Source organism: Numida meleagris, chromosome 11, assembly GCF_002078875.1.
Source record: "Numida meleagris isolate 19003 breed g44 Domestic line chromosome 11, NumMel1.0, whole genome shotgun sequence".
Classification (NCBI taxonomy): Eukaryota; Metazoa; Chordata; class Aves; order Galliformes; family Numididae; genus Numida; species Numida meleagris.
In genome coordinates, this window is record NC_034419.1 from 12,323,442 (window position 1) to 12,342,605 (window position 19,164).

Below are 19,164 nucleotides of genomic sequence, written 5' to 3' on the forward strand. Positions count from 1 at the left end.
TAAACTTTATGCCAATCAGATATACATCTAAAGGGTATTCCTAAAATTCTTGTCTGTTTTCAGGTCAGTTCTCTTGTTTAGAAAGCTCAGTTTTAATTGAAGCAGTAAGTTAGCTGATTTTACACATTTGGATGGAAGAGGAAAATGGCTTTTGTGATGAGCATCTGCTGTTTTGTTAAAAATGTGGTTAAAGACATTAACAAAAGTGACATTACCAGCTGTTCTAATGTCAAACAGCTTAGTAAAACTGTTTTTTGTCAAATGACAACATATGACACCAAAATCAATTCCAAACCAATAACACTCTCTTAGTTGCAAAACAGGCTGCAATCTAGAAAAAAAAATGTTAATTAAAGTACAAATTATACTTTTTCCCCCGGAAGAATGGAATGCCAGATTTACTGACAAAACTCAACCTCTTTTCTAAAATCATAAGAGACAAAATACACATCAGAGAGCTTGCCGTAGATTATAAATAACACCTTATTCCCATAATATACTCATAATAGCAATAGAACATGACAGGCTGCGCCTCTCAGGGCAATTAAAGCATGCCTCAGGTGGTTAAAGTACGTTGGCCTTTGGACTTGCAGCATACAATCTCCCACCCTTTTGCACTGTAATCATCAGGCAGGCAATGCCTGCTGTGTGCTGCTGTTCAACTATCCTACGCTTCTGTTCCCATCATTTATAATTATCAGATTATTAGAAGGTGACACGCTAGCAGCCTTGTCAGCCAGTGTTCATCTCAAGGGAAGATTATCGCCACAGCTAAACTGAGGATTTGGGCCAATACCCTTTATGTTCTCTAAAAAAAAGTTACTTGAAATGAATGAAGCAAGAAAACAAATTACCAAAACACGAATGGCATCATTTAGACCTTAAATTTAGGCTCCAAGTCAGAAGTGCACAAATTTGCCTTCAACACGTTAATCAACCCGGAAAGTTTGGACAAAATGAAATCCTAAATGCCCGCATACCTTATTGAAGGGGCACACCCTGCTTTTCAAAATTAGGGGAAAGACACATGTCAGAAGTGTTTGGGAAAATGCGTTCCTGAACCATACGGTGAATTACATGACTAGAGACTCTCAAGGTAAGTTCAGTCCTCTGAGACAGCAATGCTGCAAAAGAGATTGGTGAGGGAAGCAAGCAAACAGCTGCGTTTTCTTGTTAACGAAATAAAGGACAAATGCTTTAAATCATGATAGATGTATGCAAACTCGCAAACCCTGTAAAATGTGGAAACTGGAATAATGGCTTACAGACGGAACTGCCACTAGTGCTTTGGTGACCAAGGACAGAAGTCAGGTGGCATCCCCTGGATTTTATGCTCTGAGCATATAAGCAGCTCATACAGCACACATCACAACGACTGCCATTTCTACACTAAAATCATTCCACTGAAGTTATTACTTTTATCATAATATTTTAAGTGGATATTTTCCATAAAAATCCAAACACATTTCGATACATGTTTTTATACAGCTCCAGCAAAGAAACAGGATACATAACACATTGGTGTTTGTTGCTGTCCCCTCACACCGCAGCATATGGTAGGTGAGTTATATGCACTTGTGTTGCTGCTGCAGCTCTTCAAAGCTAAATTGTTACATTAAAATCTTAGGCATATGCTATTTTCAAGCTGTAAAATACCTGCTCACTTAAACACACAGATGCCAATAATCCCCATATGTCTCAAGAAGATTTTGAAACGCTCTTAATAATTGATCAGCTCTGCACCATACAAATTTGAAAATGTAATAAGAAGAGAGAAAAAATTCTCACATTTGTCACAAATAACTGATATATGCCAGCTGCTTGAGGAAGATAGCTGGGTCTTGGTAGCAGCAAGATGAATCTTTTCTGTGGTGCAAAGCCCCTGTTCAGGACAGGTGACTTTACCCTGACTAGCATCTCCTAACCCAGCATCCCACTAGCAGCCCAAGGCTGCACTACCTAATATCCAGACAAAAAAAAAGATGGTTTCTGCTTTTAAGAATTAGTTTTGAGAGGTGTCTGGGGGGCTCAGTCAGGGGCTCTCTACAAATGATTGCTACCACAGGCCCAAGCCACATAAAGCCTCAGAGACAAGATTTGTGTGCACCTAGAAGAGGCCAGCTCTTCTCCATGCACAGCAGCCCATGATTGAGGAGGAAAGCTGCTGTTTTCGGGCCGTACTCTATTCTCAGCAAGGAGAGCCAGACAATTTTGGTAATAGGCCTTACCTCCTTTGAAGATGCTCCTAAAACAAAGTTGAAGAATGTAACCATTGCACCAGCATATGAAATCTGGAAAACAGTTTCCTAAGATCCCCCTCTGAACGTTCCCTTGTGATCTTCTGGAAACTGCAGTAAAAGGGAGAGTTGCCTGGCAGAAACCGCAATTATCTGAACGTGCTGTCTCCACAGACCACTTGGCAAGGCCCCACTTACATATAAGCAAATCATTAGGTACAGCAAATATAAGGGACTGAAAACACACCGTGCAGCCATTCATCTAATGCTCCCACTGCAGCCGCCCAGCTAATGAGATGTTCTCTCCAGCCATCTGCAGAGCTGGGGATTCCCTGCCCTCAACTGGTTTTAGTTTGTTCTAAAACATCAGGCACGCAAAGATAGCAAGGAAACCAACTAGGGATACATATTCTGTAGTAATTTGTTAGGATTTCCTCGCTGCTATTATTATTAATTACTAATTGTTTGCAGCAAGTGGAATTTATATTCCACATTAAAATGAGGCACCAAAGAAGCTAAAAAAGTAAAAAAGCAAAAGGCTGGCAGTACATATCAAACAAAACAAAGGACACAAGGAGACAGCAACAGACTATGTTGAAAGCAGAGAGCCAATCCATGCACTTAAAACTGAACCATTTTGCATGCTTTGATCAGCACAGTCTTACCGTAATGTAAAATATGACAACAGCGGGCTGTGCTCCGGGGTCTGCCATTTCTCCCCAGCTGTGCAGTGGCATGTTACACTGGTGAAACTTAGAAAGCAATGTAACCTCAGCTGACAGGTTTATTAAGACACAGAAGACATTACATGAGGCCCTCTGACATTATAATCACTAACTCAGTCAGGAGGAGAAAACTACTTGCTATCATTACTGGAAGTAATTGGTCAAAAAAAAAAAAAAGAGAAAAGAAAAGAGTAAGTAAACAGTCTTGTAAATGTCACGTTAATTATTAAGGATACAGGTGCTCTCAGCCACATATGTTGTGTCCCATCTCTATAGTTTTCAGTAATCAAAAGTAAAGACCCAGAAAATAAAGAGCGTACTTTGACCTTGCTTCATTGGTTCAACTGCTTTGCCTTCTATTAATGAACCTGTTCATGTCTCTTTTTCACAGTTAGGGCTCCTTCATTGCTACTATGATAAGTCTCAGTTTACAATGATTTATAGTTAAACTACAATAATTTGCTCTTGGCTGGATTTAATGTGCACAGTCACAATACAAGTCCTCATTGTTTTCTCTCTCTCTGTTAGGGTTAGCTGTTAGGAAAGGAGAAGGGCTTAATGGTTTGTATGACGTTATGTACCTTTCCTACAAGAATGTTGACCTTTAACTATGTCAGAAAAAAAATGAATGCAAGAGTCAACATTTTGGGGAAACACGTACGGCTCTTCACCTCATGAGACGCAATCTAGCACAGATCAGAAGCAAACAAAGCCTGTTACTATCCCATGTTTAAAGCCCTGCCATCCCCATGCTGTTCCTGCTGTGGCATCAGACACCGAACAACAGAAGAAAAACAATTCCTGCTTCTAGATTCTGAAGAGATGAATAATAATGCCAAGATAGAAACAGGTCACTACTAAGTACAAACAAGGAAAAACCTAATCAACATTTTTGCTGACACAAAGCCATGAGCACAGAAGCCATGCAGCTCCCTGTAGAGCTTGGGCTGGCTCCTCATGCCCCATTCTGTCTGAAGAACGGGGTGGAAGACTGCCTAGCTAATACCTTTTCTTTCTCTACTCCATGATTCAAGTGACTCAAACACTCCTCATCCTGTTATTTCGACAGCTCTTGAAAACACCAGAAGCCCAAACTAGGAGCTGTGTTTTTGAGAATGTTCAGACACTGCTGCTCACTGTCAGAGATATAACAGGGGAAACCAAACATATCAGAGTAGATCACTTCCACACACAACCAGTCTATATTCCTGTCCACTTGTTTGAAAGGAAGCATGCTTTCAGAGGGTGCTACAAAACACATGACCTGCACAGAGCTATAACCAAATAATGGATAAACATATTTTTTTCCCCCTGTCCTAGGCATTCAAGTAAACTGAGTAACATTTCAAATCTGATACCCTTCTTTGGAGAACCAAACAATTTCAGTCTGAACACACCTGAACTTCAGCTTTTGGCAAGCTTTGTTCTGTTACTCCAGGTAGGACCTCTGCTGCTCCCTGGGTCCTGAGAGAGCCTCAAGCTGCAGGCATGTCCCGCACAGACCTACAGAAACTACTGTAAAATGGTGCTTACAGCCCAGCGATCAGTTCCCTTCTACCTTCAGGCACAGCACATGAATCCAGCATGAACTCCAAAGGACAGCAGTCTCCTCATGAAGAGGCACAAAATGTAGATGCCCAGATTTGCAGTCTCCTCCACAGATTTCTATAGGACCCACAACCAATTCGCTGAGGACTCTGATTCAGTTCCATGAACCTCAGAAATCAGACGTTAGCAAGCATGGGTAAGTGCTTGTGAGTTACTGAACTCAGAGAACCTCTATTAGCTTCAAAAAAGGGCCCACCTTCAGGGAAACATCATCCCAGCGTAACCGCAGTATGTGTGCAGAGGAAAGGAGATACGAAAGTTCAGAGCTGTGCTCTCTATTTATTTTATCTTCAAACTTTTGAGATAACAAATGCAAAGCTAACAAACACTGTGCTAGATCTCCTAATTTCTAATAGGCTGTGCCACTAGGGTCCATTGAATACAATGGAATTGCAAAAAGACTTGAATATGCAGCAGCTTTTTGATGCTAAGCAGCTATTGCAAGTATTAGGTGTTCAATGTACCTGCAAATGTGCTTAAAAGATGTTCACAAACATGTAGTGATATGACTCAGCTAGCTTTAATTTAAGAAGAAAACATACAAAGGTCTCAGATACTCCTGTTTGATAGACATGATAATGTACACCAACACTTGTGCCCTGGAGGGACGTAGTGGATGATTTAGCTGGTATGAAAGTGCTTATGTTAGGGGATTCCTTTAATTTATTTATTTTGCCTTTAGAAGCTTATACTGAAGAGTATACAGTGAGTGTGTCTCTGGGAAGGTCATATTGCTTGGATTTTTACACCTTGTACAGAAAGTCCTCCAGAGAGCTCCCTGCAAGCCAGCAGTGAATAAACATTCTTTAGTGATGTTTGCTCCTAACTTACCCTCTCCAGGGCGTGAGGCAGCAGCAGAGCTCAGCTTCCCTTTGCAGGATGCGTGCCTTTCATTTTAATGTCTATGAGCTGAGATGAAATCTGCTTTTTGTTTCCTCTCATTTCCAGCTGCCTTTTTCCTTTGTCAGAACTGACAACTTAGAGGACAATCAAAACTCAGAGAAAGAAACCTTGTTTGACCTTACTGCTAAGAGTCTTAAAAAATTAATGTTTGCAGCTATTTATATGCATCAGGAAATCACTTTTGCCTTTGAGTTTAGCTGTTTCAAAACATCTTTTTCAAGCTCTCTGGACACAGACAAACTTCATGGAGTTCTCACAATTCATGTTCTTCACTATAACATACAGAAGGACTGATGAGAAAGCGATACCCGGAGAGAGACCTACCAATGGATAGATTCACTCCAACACAATTCCAAGCATGAAATGATTTCCAAGTACTGTGGCCAAATCCACCTATATTACACAAAGTAATTTCTACTAAAGAAATATTCCAATGCCAGTCATTAATCCGACAATACTTTCTCCATACCCCAAAATGAAACTGCATCCTCCTGTCCATCTTTTTAGGAGTTCCAGCTGATCACCGTGCCAACTGTACCACTTGAAGAGTTTTACAGCCCTAGCTTATCTGAGTACAGTGCATTTTCCTAATAAAACATATTCTGGTAGTAGTAGTTATAACTATTGACTGTTCAGTAAAAAAAGTAAGAACGTGGAAAAATAAAGCAAAACAACTGCACACAGTGTGTTCAGCATTGAAAATAGTATTTGTGTTCAACTTCCGTGCGTCTATACTCTTCAGCGTGTCAGTGGAATTGGATACAAAGTCACTTGAAGTTTATAGGTCAGAGAATGCTTCTTCAACAATTGATACTGTAAGAAAACACTTGAGCTTGAACAGTTGAACAGTCTCTCGCTCTTTTAAAAAAAAAAAGTCAGTGATGTCTTTAAAACTCTGAAGAAGCAGCATTGAAAGCCCTGCAGAAACCAAACTAGAAAGACCAACTTGACGCACGGGGATTCATGCAGCAAACTTTATAAGTTTTCAAGCTCTCAGATAGTGCTTGGAGCTATGTGCCAGGATGCTTTATAGCACCAGGTGAGAGCATGCATATGACCTAAACAGCAAACAGGCCTAGTGGCTGTATTGGAAAAACAGTTTAATCCATTGCACACGTCGATGTTAGACATTGCACTTAGGCAGAAAGGGGAAAGAGATAAGAAAGGGAATGTACAGACTTCATAAGGAACAGATGTCATTTTCTCTCTAGTAGGAGGCCAGCATCAGGAAGATGTTTGAAAAATTGTTAAATCAACTGTTGTGGCAGCTGAACATCCTTGAGGTTAGCCAATGTGATCTAAGCCTTCACAATGTGATTCGAAGATCCCACAAAGCAACCTGGATTGGAAATTGCAGCCAGGGTGAAAACATAGCTTCTAGGTCTTTAAGTGCCAGGGAGAGATTGTTCTTTACAATTGCTTCCTGCAAAGGAGGAGTTGGAAATATGGGGATTGTGAAAGGAAGCTCTGTCAATCAAATTTTACAATTTATTTTTTCAAAGGTTTATTTCCACCCCAAAGCAATGCAATTCACTCAAGTGGGAAAAGTAGCTGAAAACCTTTAGAAATGTCAAAGACCACTTCTGTACAAGAAAGGTAGGGAACATGCCTACGTGTGCCATTAGCCTGGTAGTCAAGATAGCACCAGTATGAAGTGGACGATGGCAAAGATGTTGCTTTTTTTTTTTTCCTCTTTTTTTTTTTTTCCTCCAGCAGTAGAGCTCTCAAAGAGCCAGTAGTGAAAGATACAGGTGGAGTAAAAAAAAATACTCGGTATCAATTAATCGAAAAATAAACCTGTATTACTTTCAGAGGCATGCCTGGATTTCTGAGTGGAATATTAGATTTCCATAATGCCTTTAAGTGCTCTGTGGAGTGTGCACAGAAGAATCACCATACACAAGCTGAAGAGCAGCCAGCGCTAGGGTCAGAGAAAGTCACTATTACAGTGCTTACAGAACCTCACTGAGGGTGGCTGCAAGCGTTCAGTACCGGGACCAAAATAAAGACACTGCGTATATTCTCAGGAGGGAAGCAAAGGAAAATATGATAATTACAGTGCAGGAGGAGGAATACAGATAATACAGAATCTAATCCTGAAGCTTGTAATTTAGCCAGGATATCAGATTTAATATATAATGTTCAGCAGGCTTAGCAAAGAGCAATGCAATTTTCATGAATAAGAGGAATCCAGGAGGTCTTCATTTAGTCTGTTAGACTGAAAACCCTGGATAAGCTTTGAGTCCTCAGCATCCTGCAATAGTAACCATATATATGAAAGTCTGAAAAGGTGCTTTCTGAGAAAACAAATGGTGAAGAAACTCAATGATGTTTAGACCTGAAAACGAAACGCCAGGCACATATATTCCCCTCACATCCCACTGTTTCTAATGGTGGCCATGCATTGCCCCCATAGACTGGACTCTGCTAGGTTGATGCTGAGAAGGTGGTAGATTTACTACCTTACACCAAACAGCAGTATCACAGGATAATTGTTATTCCATTGGGTTTGGGCTGAATATTTACCAACACTTTTGAAGCACAGCCTATACAGGACACTTGGCAGATGCACCCTCTCTCTGCAATTTCTTTAGCTGGCAAAAAGAATGCCAGCATTTGACACAAGGCTTAAGACTTCTGCTGCTGCCCTCCCCTTACAGCCAGGAGAAATCTTCCCCGTTGTCTCCTCAGCTTTTCTGTTGCCCTCTCCCAAAGCAGTATTCACACTTGTCAGAAAGCTGTGCTATTACTACACTCTCAAATTTTATCTCGCATAGCCAAAATGCTATGTTGTGCCTATCTACAAATTTCAGCACAGTGCATTGCAGCATGTTCATAAAACAAAAGTTCATACACACAAAGCCAACATTAATATGCAGCAGTTGAAAATGGATAATCTCAGTACACTGAATGCCAATGTTGTAAAACTGTGAGATACACTAAACTTAGATATACTGTCATATTAAATACAAAACTAATGTTACTTTAGTGGTGAAAGGGAGGATTGGAATTACCAGAAGTGTGTTCCTACTGTTACAGTGGGACTAATTACAGAGTATTGAATACGTTATAGAGAGGATTGGAAGATGTGAAGCAATGATGTAACAAGAGAAGTGTTTCCATACAGTTTCTGCTCTTCATTCCTTTGGGTATCAGTGATAGAAAAAATAAAGAGGGTGAGAGACTCAGAAAGAACACTAAACTATTTCTAATCACCTTAAGTGTACGTTAGAGAATCTGACTGCAACATTAGTGAAATTACACAGCATAGCTCAGATCAGGGGGACTGGATTTAATATACAGAAACCCTTTCATAGGCTGTTCTGAGGATAATATAGTAAGGAACATTGGGCTGGAAATTTTCAGGGTGAAGAACCCCACACTCGACAGTCTCATTAAAAGTTGGAGAGCAGTTGATAGTCTCAGTAACAAATCTTTCAAGAAGCTGCAGCAGCAAGACGTACTCACACAGCCGTAAGCTACTAGGGATTGCACAACAGCTTAAATACAACACAGACCTGGCCAGCACAGTGATTACCATATTCACAGACAGTCTGTGCAGCCTATCCTGAAGACACAAGGACGAGCCTATGACAGAAATTATTAGAGAACCCAAAGGTGATCCTCAACAAAACCAACATAGAATGAACAATAGCACTGAAATTTTCCTAAAGCATAATAGCTGAACAGAAAATAACAATGACTTACACTGAAGTCCCCAGGCTCAGACAGCCACTTGACAATCAGCAGCGTGCACATGATTACAATGCATCTCAAAAGAAGAAACATCTGGGAAGGCAGAAGGAGCTGCTTAAGGATATATAGGACATTGTGCATCTGTGGGCAAGAGGTGGGGAATGCAGAGTGTATACAATATGTATATGTATAATACAGACACAAGCTGTAACTTATAGTCAGGCAAATCAGAAATTAAGCTGTCTGGAAGAGGCACACCATGGCATAGCTCAAAGTACAGAAGCACTGTAGTAAGCACTACAGGAATTGTACTTACTCAGGTCAGTACCAAGGGTATCATCCCTAGCAATGACCATTTGACCAGCAAATGAGAGCAGATCAAGTCTGGCAAGGAGGATCCCAACATTCGCCATACCATCTCTCCATAGCTTTCAGTTCTTTTCACAGTTATCAACAGGAAAGGAAGCACTCAATTTTCACTGCACAGATGAGAGACATGTAGAAGGGTAGAACACAAAGATAAATATATGGACAAAGGTACAGAATGATGGGCAAGAAATAGGAGCAGAACATCAGTGGAAAGAGGTTTGTAAGGAAAAGAAAGATTCACAAAGACATACGTTCAAAGGATTTAGATGCTGTCACACAAGCAGAAAGAAGAGAAACACACAAAGAGCTGAGGAGGATGAATTGATCTGGAACAAAAGAACAGGCAAGAAGACTCATAGCAGAAACATGGAGAGAGAAGAGGGGCTGGAAGAGAAAGTGTTTGCATACTTCTTCTGAAGAGCGAAGGAAGTTCATGAATACATACAGTAAAGGACCAAAGGTTGAAACCCACTCCTTCATGCAGTCTCTAGGACCACATCAACTACATGACTGATCTATATTGCTGCAGCGTTAGGTGCAGGCTGAGCAATAAGGAGGAGAGTTGATGGTTAAGATGGAATGGTGTTTTACACTGTGTAGGAGAGTGTTGATCTGGTATGATGCACTGTGTAGTATTTACATTTACAGGAGTGTCAATAACATAAATGCTTTACAAAAACAAACTACTCACTTTTTTTTTTTTTTTTTTTTTTTTAAGTCAAAGGTACATGGATATGCCAACACAAGGCAAATGCTACCTTTGCCTTTTCTAAGAGCAATAAATGGCCCATTCACACAAATCAAATGTGGTTAAGGCAAATAAAGCTAAACTAGGCCAAGATTAAGATTGACACACTGTCTATTTAAGCACTCTGAGAAGAAATTGAGAGCTTTATTCTCAAAGGGTACTGCTTGCAGCCTAGTCATTCCTCAGGGCTAGAAATCTGTATTTTGTCCCTGATGGAAAAAATCTACTTATACTCCCAGCTATCTGCCTATATCTTACCATCGTCTGGGACCATAGTCCATCCAGCACATAAGCAGTGATGTCACTGTCTCTCTTCTCAGTGTTAAGCTTGACTATGTTAGAGTTCTATCTAGCAGAGCTAACATGGACATCCCATCTCCAGTCCTCTAAAGCAGGTTACGAGTGACCGGCATAACCAAAGGCTTGGTTGGCTAAAGGACAGCTTCTGAGTAGTGGGGAAAACACTTAGTATAATGAAAACCTGGAAAAGTGCTAGGCAACCAACTCTTACCAGAAAGGGTTATAGAAGCATGAAGAAACCAGAGGGAGGTACACATCTGCCCACCTCCTGCCCATGCAGTGGAGGGATCTATTCTGTGAGGATGAGGAAAGCAGTCAGAGCTCTGCAGCTTTTCCTCTTTGTCCTAAGCTTGGCAACAGTTCGTGCAAAAACAAAAAAAAGATTTGAAATAGGTGGAACCACTCCTTGAGAAAGGAAATGATTTCTGCATATGATGAGCCAGAAGCCCTTTCTACCTATCCTGGGGAAGAGTCATGAGCCTGAGCAGACCCCCACTGCCTCCTGCAGAAAAAAAAAATGACCTCAGCAAGTGAAGTTTGGAAAAGTAGAGACGTACAGGAAAGATCATGGAGCATCATCTCAAAAGGTAACAGCTAGGACAGATTATGCAGCAATTTAACCAGGTGTTGTCAGATCAAATCTGAAATGCTGCTGCTACCCAGCCTCAAGTTAATGTAGGTCAAGGCACTCCATTCCTCTCTTCTACATAATCTCCCACACTTGTTATGTAGATAAATGCAAAACAAACAGCACACTAAAAATAGGCTGAAAAGCCAAAAAGATCACTCAGATTATGCCGTGAGCATGTAAGACAGCAGGAGAGCAACTGCTCTGAGATTTGGAGATATATTAATGTTTATAATTATTTGTCCTTTTTTCAGGGTGCAATTTAATTGCTCTTAGCTGATGGGTTAGAAAGCAATGGCACAGTGTACACTGTAACCACTATAAATATATATATAATCAATGCAAAGCCTCATAGTGGAATTTACAGAGGTGATAAAATGGGTCATGCCAGAAATGCAGTGACCAAACAAAATTACCATGCCTTTCCTGATAGAACATGCACTCAGTTACACATAAATTAAGTCACTCAGAAACAAACCCTTTTTAAAGCAATCATGAGCTAAAAGCAGCAGGAGAAGCTTAACTGCAGCTGCGTCACATTGTTATCAGTTAAAAGGCTTAATTCAAAAAGATTAATTCTAATTTTTAATTAAAGATAGAGAACATTGTTAGACCAGCTAAGTAACAAGGAAAGGAAATGGTGCATAGAGTACAGTTGGAGGGGGGAGGGGCTGCTGGTAAAATAATAAAATAAAATAGATCCTTCTGCCTTGTACCTGCTGTGGAATTATCACAAAATGACACCAGACATTTTGGTTTGTATGAGTTAAGGAGCCCTTTGCTCCATTCCTCCTTTTCTATTGAGTTACTTGAGAAAACATCAGAGAAAAATTGGCAGAAGTGAGGCAAAATAAAGCAGTGATTGACTGGGCTCATAAGAATTTCTACTACTCCGTCAATTGTCACTGCGAGCACTGGGTTATACTGCTTGGAAGTTTATCTGTATGGGAACTTTTAAAGTGATGATATTTTGTAGGTGACATCTTCAGCATCACCCCAGCGCTGCTGAACTCTTTGCCACACAGGCTTCTCCTCCCCAGGCAGTTTGTCCAGCTGCAAGATGCGGCCCTTCTGCTGAGACACACTACCCATGTCAAGCAACAAAACCCTTCTTGGTACATCTCAGGGCACTCTGCTGTGGTTTGCACTGGAAGAGCCTAGACACGCTCATGATTTCCCTTACGAAAGAAACAGAAGTTCCCAGCTGCTTTCCCAGCTGCTGTCTATCCCCATCTACATTTTCACATGATTTCACTTTTGGGAAGGACGAGCATTCTTTTCCCTAGCAGTGGTGCAGGATGGTTGGGACAACAGCTTCTCTTTGGGAAAGGTCAAGGGCAATTTCACAGCTGAAATTACTCCATGTGGACCCTGTTGTGATACCGTGTATTGAATGGTGTTAAGATCAGTGCAACTAATGGTGGAGGGCGGGGATGTTTTAGTGTCACTAAGCGTACTAAAATCTGACAGCTTTTATTGCTAATCAGCACCACTGACATCTTATGAACTGCAGTGGAAACACATGTTTTCTTGCAAAATAAAGTAAAGGGAAAACAACTTTCAGATTGGATGCAGATCATTTTTGAGATAGGTAAAACAAGGGAAGTATTCTAAGACTGTGAAGGTAAAGAAGCTGTAAAAGATTTTAAAGGGGGAAAATAAGTAGCCTTACAGCTGTCTTCTGCAAAACACCAAATATTAGTGGTAGCTCACAAAGCACTAAATGGATTTTAAATGTTTTTGATGCATGTAGGATAAAAAGAAAAAATGGCTTTAGAAAAACAGAGTCAGGTAGATGGTTTTGAAGCGCTCTGTAAATACCAGGAATAACCCAAAGCGATATAACAGAAATCTCCATCTTCGCGTATTATTTTTCAGTTAAACCAATTACACACAAATCCACTTTTGATGGTTATCAAGAGCTGGCAAAAATATTCCACAAAGGGATATAAAAGCTACATTCTACAGTTAAAAAAAAAACACCCACAGTACATAATTTTGCCATTTACTTTCAAGCAAACATCCCATGAATTTGAAATGCATAGCTTAGGCTGGAATTTGACAGGTAACATCAAATTATGAGGTACTAAAATTTTTAATTCCCGATTTTTAATCAAATTTTCTACCCCAAACATCAAACAGATTTTATGTCTAAAATATCATGTAAATATGACACCCTTCCTGAGGAGATTTATTACTTCAGAGCACAAACACAAAATCTGATCCTGCAAATGCTCCCAAGTGAGTAACCTCTCTGATACAGGTTAGGTCTCAGATAACTTAATGGTATTAATCTATTTACCATTCAGCCAAAGGTGGTGAATGCTAACGCTGTCACAATTTACATCACTTGATCATTTATCTCTATTTCTGCAGAATTAGACCCACGAACATGGGTCCGTAACACAGCAATTATTTCCTGTCGATACTGATGGCAGCAGATAGCTCTCAGTTGGGAGATCCATGCTGAAAAGGCTTTCCTATACATAATCTTGAATCCTGTATACCAGTATAGGGGTTTCCCAGTATAAAATTTGGAAACAGCAATTAGCTCTCCTGTCTGATACAACTTTTCCAGGTGGTTGTATCCCAATAGAACTATAGGAAATCTGTTAAGCTACCCAGCAGTAGTAAATACAGAGAAAGACCAATACTTGCCAATGTTAAATGCATTGCAGACTCGCATTCCTTCAGTAATCATGATTTCAAAATGGTACCAGCCTATCCTCTGAAAGCAAGCCACCAGAGAAATAATTTAAACTTGAAACAAATCAGAATGAGCAAAACACCTAAAACTTTGCAGTCTAAAATTGCATATTTTAACTTGGTTCATACAGCCTCATGAAAACATGTTGTTGCTTTGGGGTACGGAGAGGGAGGGAGAGGACAAAAGCTGCCCTGACTTCACCATCTCAAGAGCAATCCATCCTAGAAATGAACACTCCGTACTTCCTCACAGAGGGTGCTGAACTGGCCACCACCAACCACAACAAGCACTGGAAGACCATTTCACCTGGACTCTACTCTTGCGTGCAGAGATCCTTCAGTATTTCAGGTCATATCAACACTACAAGTGCCAACGTTAAAAGAAATAAAGGTTAATTAGTACAAGAAAGTTTTTTAAGTGCAGAACAAGGTGGCCTGGCAGTCTTGTTCCCAGCTCCCCTTATCCTGCTCCTTCTCAGCACATCTCTCCCCTGTCTCCTCCCATTTTTCCCCTGTTCTCCTCATGCATGCAGAAAACAATTTTGTAACAACTGTATTACAAGACTAAAAACTGGTCATTCAGCTGTAATTGTAACAATTAGTTCCTTGGTTTTTACTGACCCAAAGAGATCAGTAACAGACCCACTTAATAAGCATCTTCCAAACAAATCGCAACAGGAAGAGATATTGTACCTACCATAGCCCATGCCTCACTCACATTATGGTAAAAGAGCAGATTTCAAAGCAATATGTCTTTTTCAACATAATTCTCAGCAATAGCATTCATAAGCACAACGACAAGACAACAGTAGCATTTCCAATGACGATCCAATTCCAATTTCAAGCCTCATAGGGTGCTGTTATAAACAGCAGGGAAAATTACGGAAGATACTTCGGCACCCTTAACTTTTAATAGGCATTTTAATGCAGATGATCTCAACATAATTTTACTGCTTGTTTGGTAATCTTATTTGGAAAACAGAATGAACACAAGATCATTTTGCAAAATACAGTAACTTTTTTTTTTTCCAGTATCCATTTTCCTGAGCATCCTTCTAAGGGATCTTATCATAAATCAGTATGCTCTGAATTGCTGGAATTTATTTGACTGTGTTGGCACAGCTGGTGCTGATAACTACAAATGTGAGTCACAGAACTGTAAATTAGAATATAGTGCATCAGTGGTTTCCTTTAGGTGGAGACTTTGCAATAGCATCACCAGAGTGACTGCATTTATGGCTCAAGTGGTACCTTGAGTTCTTTTTCACATTACTTGTAAAGTCAATTGAGTAGCAAGGGGACTTCAGCAGATTTCCTCCCTAAAATGTTTGTCTGTAAAAGCTCACAAAAGAAAAATGAAAAATAAAAAAAAAAATTATTTTCAGAGCACTCCCTGGAACTCCTTCAGGATACAACTACCTAGAAAAAGAATCTGACAGATCTTCGTAATCCCTCTTTTCAGGGGAACGATATGCAGGAAAATGCAGCAATGAAACTAAACCTCTTCACCAAGAACGAGTCAGTGATATGTTGCTGTGGGTTTTTTTTTTTTTTTTGTTTATTTGGAGATTCACAAGTTCTTATGGTCTTGACGCATTTCAGCATAAAAGTATAGAACTTCTGTGCGCAACTTCACCAATACAAGTACTTAGAACATGTAATACAGCTTTAGCTAAAGATGCAATGCAAAATCCCAAGGATGATTTGACATCCCACACATTTCTCTCTCTACCTTCTGGAGATACTGATGGGCCAAATGGTATGGTATATATATTTACCAATGTTTTTCCCATGACAGCAGGACCTCAGAGCCAGGCTCCCACAGGGTCTCTGTTTACATACGCCCTAGAAGGAAAAAATTCTCTCTCAAATCTATTGAGAGAACTTAATTAGAATGAATATCCTTTGCATGTATACTAAATTAAACTCTCACACATTAGAAATCAGAGGGAAAAACAAACAGAAGTTTAGAACACTTTTTTATGAGACAAAAATTTGCTCCAGTTGAAACTGAAAACAACAATTAAAATTTATTGACAGAACACAAACAGGAAAATATATTGCTTTTTTGAAAAACCTAAAATTTTGTTTCAGCCTGAAAAATTGAAAAATTCACAAACTGGTGCATGCGCGAAATGAAGTTCTTCTCCATTCTGTAATTCAAGTAGCCCAATTGCTTCTACATTGACATTGATCAAAATGCACGTTATCAGTCTGCATTACCAAAAGAACTCACTTCAATAAACGCTAGGATGCCTCTTTACATAGCACAGTGTAATTCTGTCTGAAGTTTCATTAGGTTTCATTGGGCTAAAGTCAGGCACCGTGAATACCTGTTAGATACTTCCGCTGCAGTGACAAGACTAGTTCATGTAAGAACCCTGAATTTTAAGAAAAATATATTAGAATTCTGAACACAGAAACCACTTCCCCCCCACCCCAAGGTCACCGATATCTAAAAAAGCAGAACTAAGAACATCCTCATTCATGTTGTTTTCCAAATCATTAGTCTGCCCGGAGGAAGGCTAGTGTATCCAGGAATACTGAAGATGGGGATGAAATTTGGTATAAACTAACATTTGGCAATATGAAGATAGCAAATAATAATAAAAAAGGTATATTATATTCAGAACATGATGATTTAAAGAAAACAGAATTCGATCACACTGATGTCTTTAAGGTAACAAAATACAGCCATAAATTAAGGCTGCCTGAAACCATTCTAGAGGTGGTAAATATTTAAATCACACTATCAGCTAATTTATCAAATTCTAAGAGTAAAACTTCTGCTCTTATTTAAGTTATGTGATATTTGGCATTTCATTGGTCTCTATCTGCCCAAGAGCTCTGGGATTTTTTTATTATTATTATTACAAAAAAATGAAAGTGATCTTAATTAGAGTCTGCAGGAAGCAAGTAAATCCAAGGCAAGGTCAAATAAATGTTTTTCTGTCCTGAGGGCACCACTGGGAATGAAGTGGTGAGAATGCTGAACTGTTTCCCTGTCCTCTCTGCCTGTTTACAAATGATAAAAAAGATTTCCCAGTCACTCCTACACTTGCAGAAATCACTTTAGAGGAAGTCCATCAATGATAAGGCCCTTAATAAGTTGAATCCAGTGTGATGATATTATACATTTAGCCCCTGTTTCCCATGCTTCGTGGAAGAAAGATGGATAAAATTACTGAGATAACGCCAAAGGAAAATCTAAAGATGCTGAAGTTCTGCTAAAAGGCTGTCCTTTGAGAACTGAAGTATATAACTTTGTAATTAGACTTTGGATGAGAGGACTACCATGTCTTAGTCTATTGTTGTTCTTATCAGAAGTCTCTAGAGACTGTGGACAACATCCAGTAATGATTGCTGAATTTGATCATGTTTCTAAATTAATTGCACTTTGGCCTGTTGGGAGTATGCAGTCATATCCAGGGGAGAGGAAGGGAATAATACTGTATTGTGCCAAATAAACCCAGATAGTCATTGTACTCAGGCTAAGCTATGATCTTAATCAACTCAATTTACATAATCAAGTTGAATGTATTAATTTACATAATCAAGTCTAAATACAGTAAAGGTATGTATCTGTAGCACAAACACATTTCATATTCAGAATCTGCAGTTGTACTCAGAACAACCTGAAGTTTTAAAACTTCAGCTTTAAAAACAGCGTTAACAAAGCAAAACAGGGATTTATTTTGCTTAATAATGGAGGTTTGGGTGGAAGATTAAAGAGGATCAAACGCTAATTTTTACTTTCTATTTCTTTAATATTCCTTTGTGTCTGATCAGGCAGTGCCTAATGAAAATGCATCTCAGTATATATGACCACACTGAAGTAAATGCTCACCAGGAAGTAAGCAGCTGTAAAACCTCAAATACAAACCAAATCAATACTGCAATACTTGGAGAGAAAAACAGAGGAGAACTTTAGAGTAGTTGCGTTATTGAGCAACCTCACTGCTTATACCCACTGGAGCCTTGTAGATTCCTGGATAAAGGACAAACTTTATTTTTCAGAAAGAGAAAAAGCCATAGATAAGTGTTTAACAGAATGCGCCCCTTAGAAGCCTTGAAGATACTGTAAGCTCATGTTCTAACATGCCACCCTAAAAATCACATCAGTGTTCTGCCAGGCCCCTACAGCTGGCTGCCCCAGCTGAAGATGCCAGCCAAGGGGCATGGAGGACCAGCTCAGACACACAACGTGCCTAGCCAAGTGTTGTCCTGCTTAAGAGAATGGAACACATTGCAGGGAAGCCCAAGGGAGTACAGCGCTGGGCTTCCTATGAGCCACTATGAATCTCTAACACAAATGCTGTCTGCATCTTCTTCTTGGACTTTGCTGGTTCACATAGCACCCAACATTTGTATTGCACTTGAAATTCTAACAGATCTTGGGTAAGGGCACTTTGATCTGTGCCTGTTGGCTCTACCATGTTCAAGAAGAGCCAGCACAGAGGCAGCATCTTCCACAAAGTGTCAGATCTCCCTTCATCCTGCTAACATGTTTATCCCTTCTGGTTTTGTTCCTCAAAAGCACTGGGACTAGCTTTGCCTGAGCTCTCTACTGCAGCTTCTCACCAAAACCTCCCAGTACTGAACTGATAAACTCATTTATTCCCAGCACTGCTTCAGAGAAGCCCTGAAATTCTCCCTTTGGCAGCCATGCCTCCCCTTGCCAAGCATGAGCCCATGGTATTGCAGCTGCTCATGTATTAGCACATCAGCTGTCTGTGCCACATGTCCAGCCCAGAGCATCTGAGCCCTCCCAGCCAGAGTTTCACCACTCCCAGCAAATTCTGTGTTTCTGGGCTCCTTCTCATGCTAGCCTCAGGGCACCCCAGGAGATGCTAGAATTTGATTACATGTCAAGTCATTTCTGGAAGAAACATTGCTGTTTAAAATGTGAGTGGTTCCATTTTGCAGTTGTTTCATTAGGGAAAAATAAGTCCAAAACAAAAACAAATAAAAATCTGCAGCCCTGAATAAAGCCTGATTCACTTACAGAGTTTCTAACATTCCTACCCCAGCAGTGCCTTAGAAGGCCACTTTGAAACAACCCCTGCCTACCAAATTGCAGAGGAATTATTCTCAATTACAGTCCTCCGTCTGTTAAAAAGTATAGTCACTGATCAGTGCTGACCTTTCCTGTGACAGGTCAAACAGATGAAAAAATTCTGACAGCTGCTCCGTTTTGAAGCTCCAGAGAAAGGGAGATGGGAGGGAAGGAGAGAAATAAGGTTC

The 19,164-nt window shown here is 40.0% G+C and overlaps 1 protein-coding gene across 12 annotated transcripts in view; it reads right to left on the reverse strand.

The window, feature by feature from the left end:
• Window positions 1-19,164, reverse strand: part of FHIT (fragile histidine triad) — a 542,632-nt gene that overhangs the window by 231,449 nt on the left and 292,019 nt on the right. For 2 of the 12 annotated variants that reach the window (XR_002442351.1, XR_002442350.1), the window contains exon 1: window positions 2,903-3,068. The exons of the other annotated variants lie outside the window; for them this stretch is intronic. The gene's annotated coding sequence lies outside the window, so the exon portion shown is untranslated. Of the gene's footprint in view, window positions 1-2,902; window positions 3,069-19,164 lie in introns of those variants that run through there. 12 annotated transcript variants of the gene reach the window in all.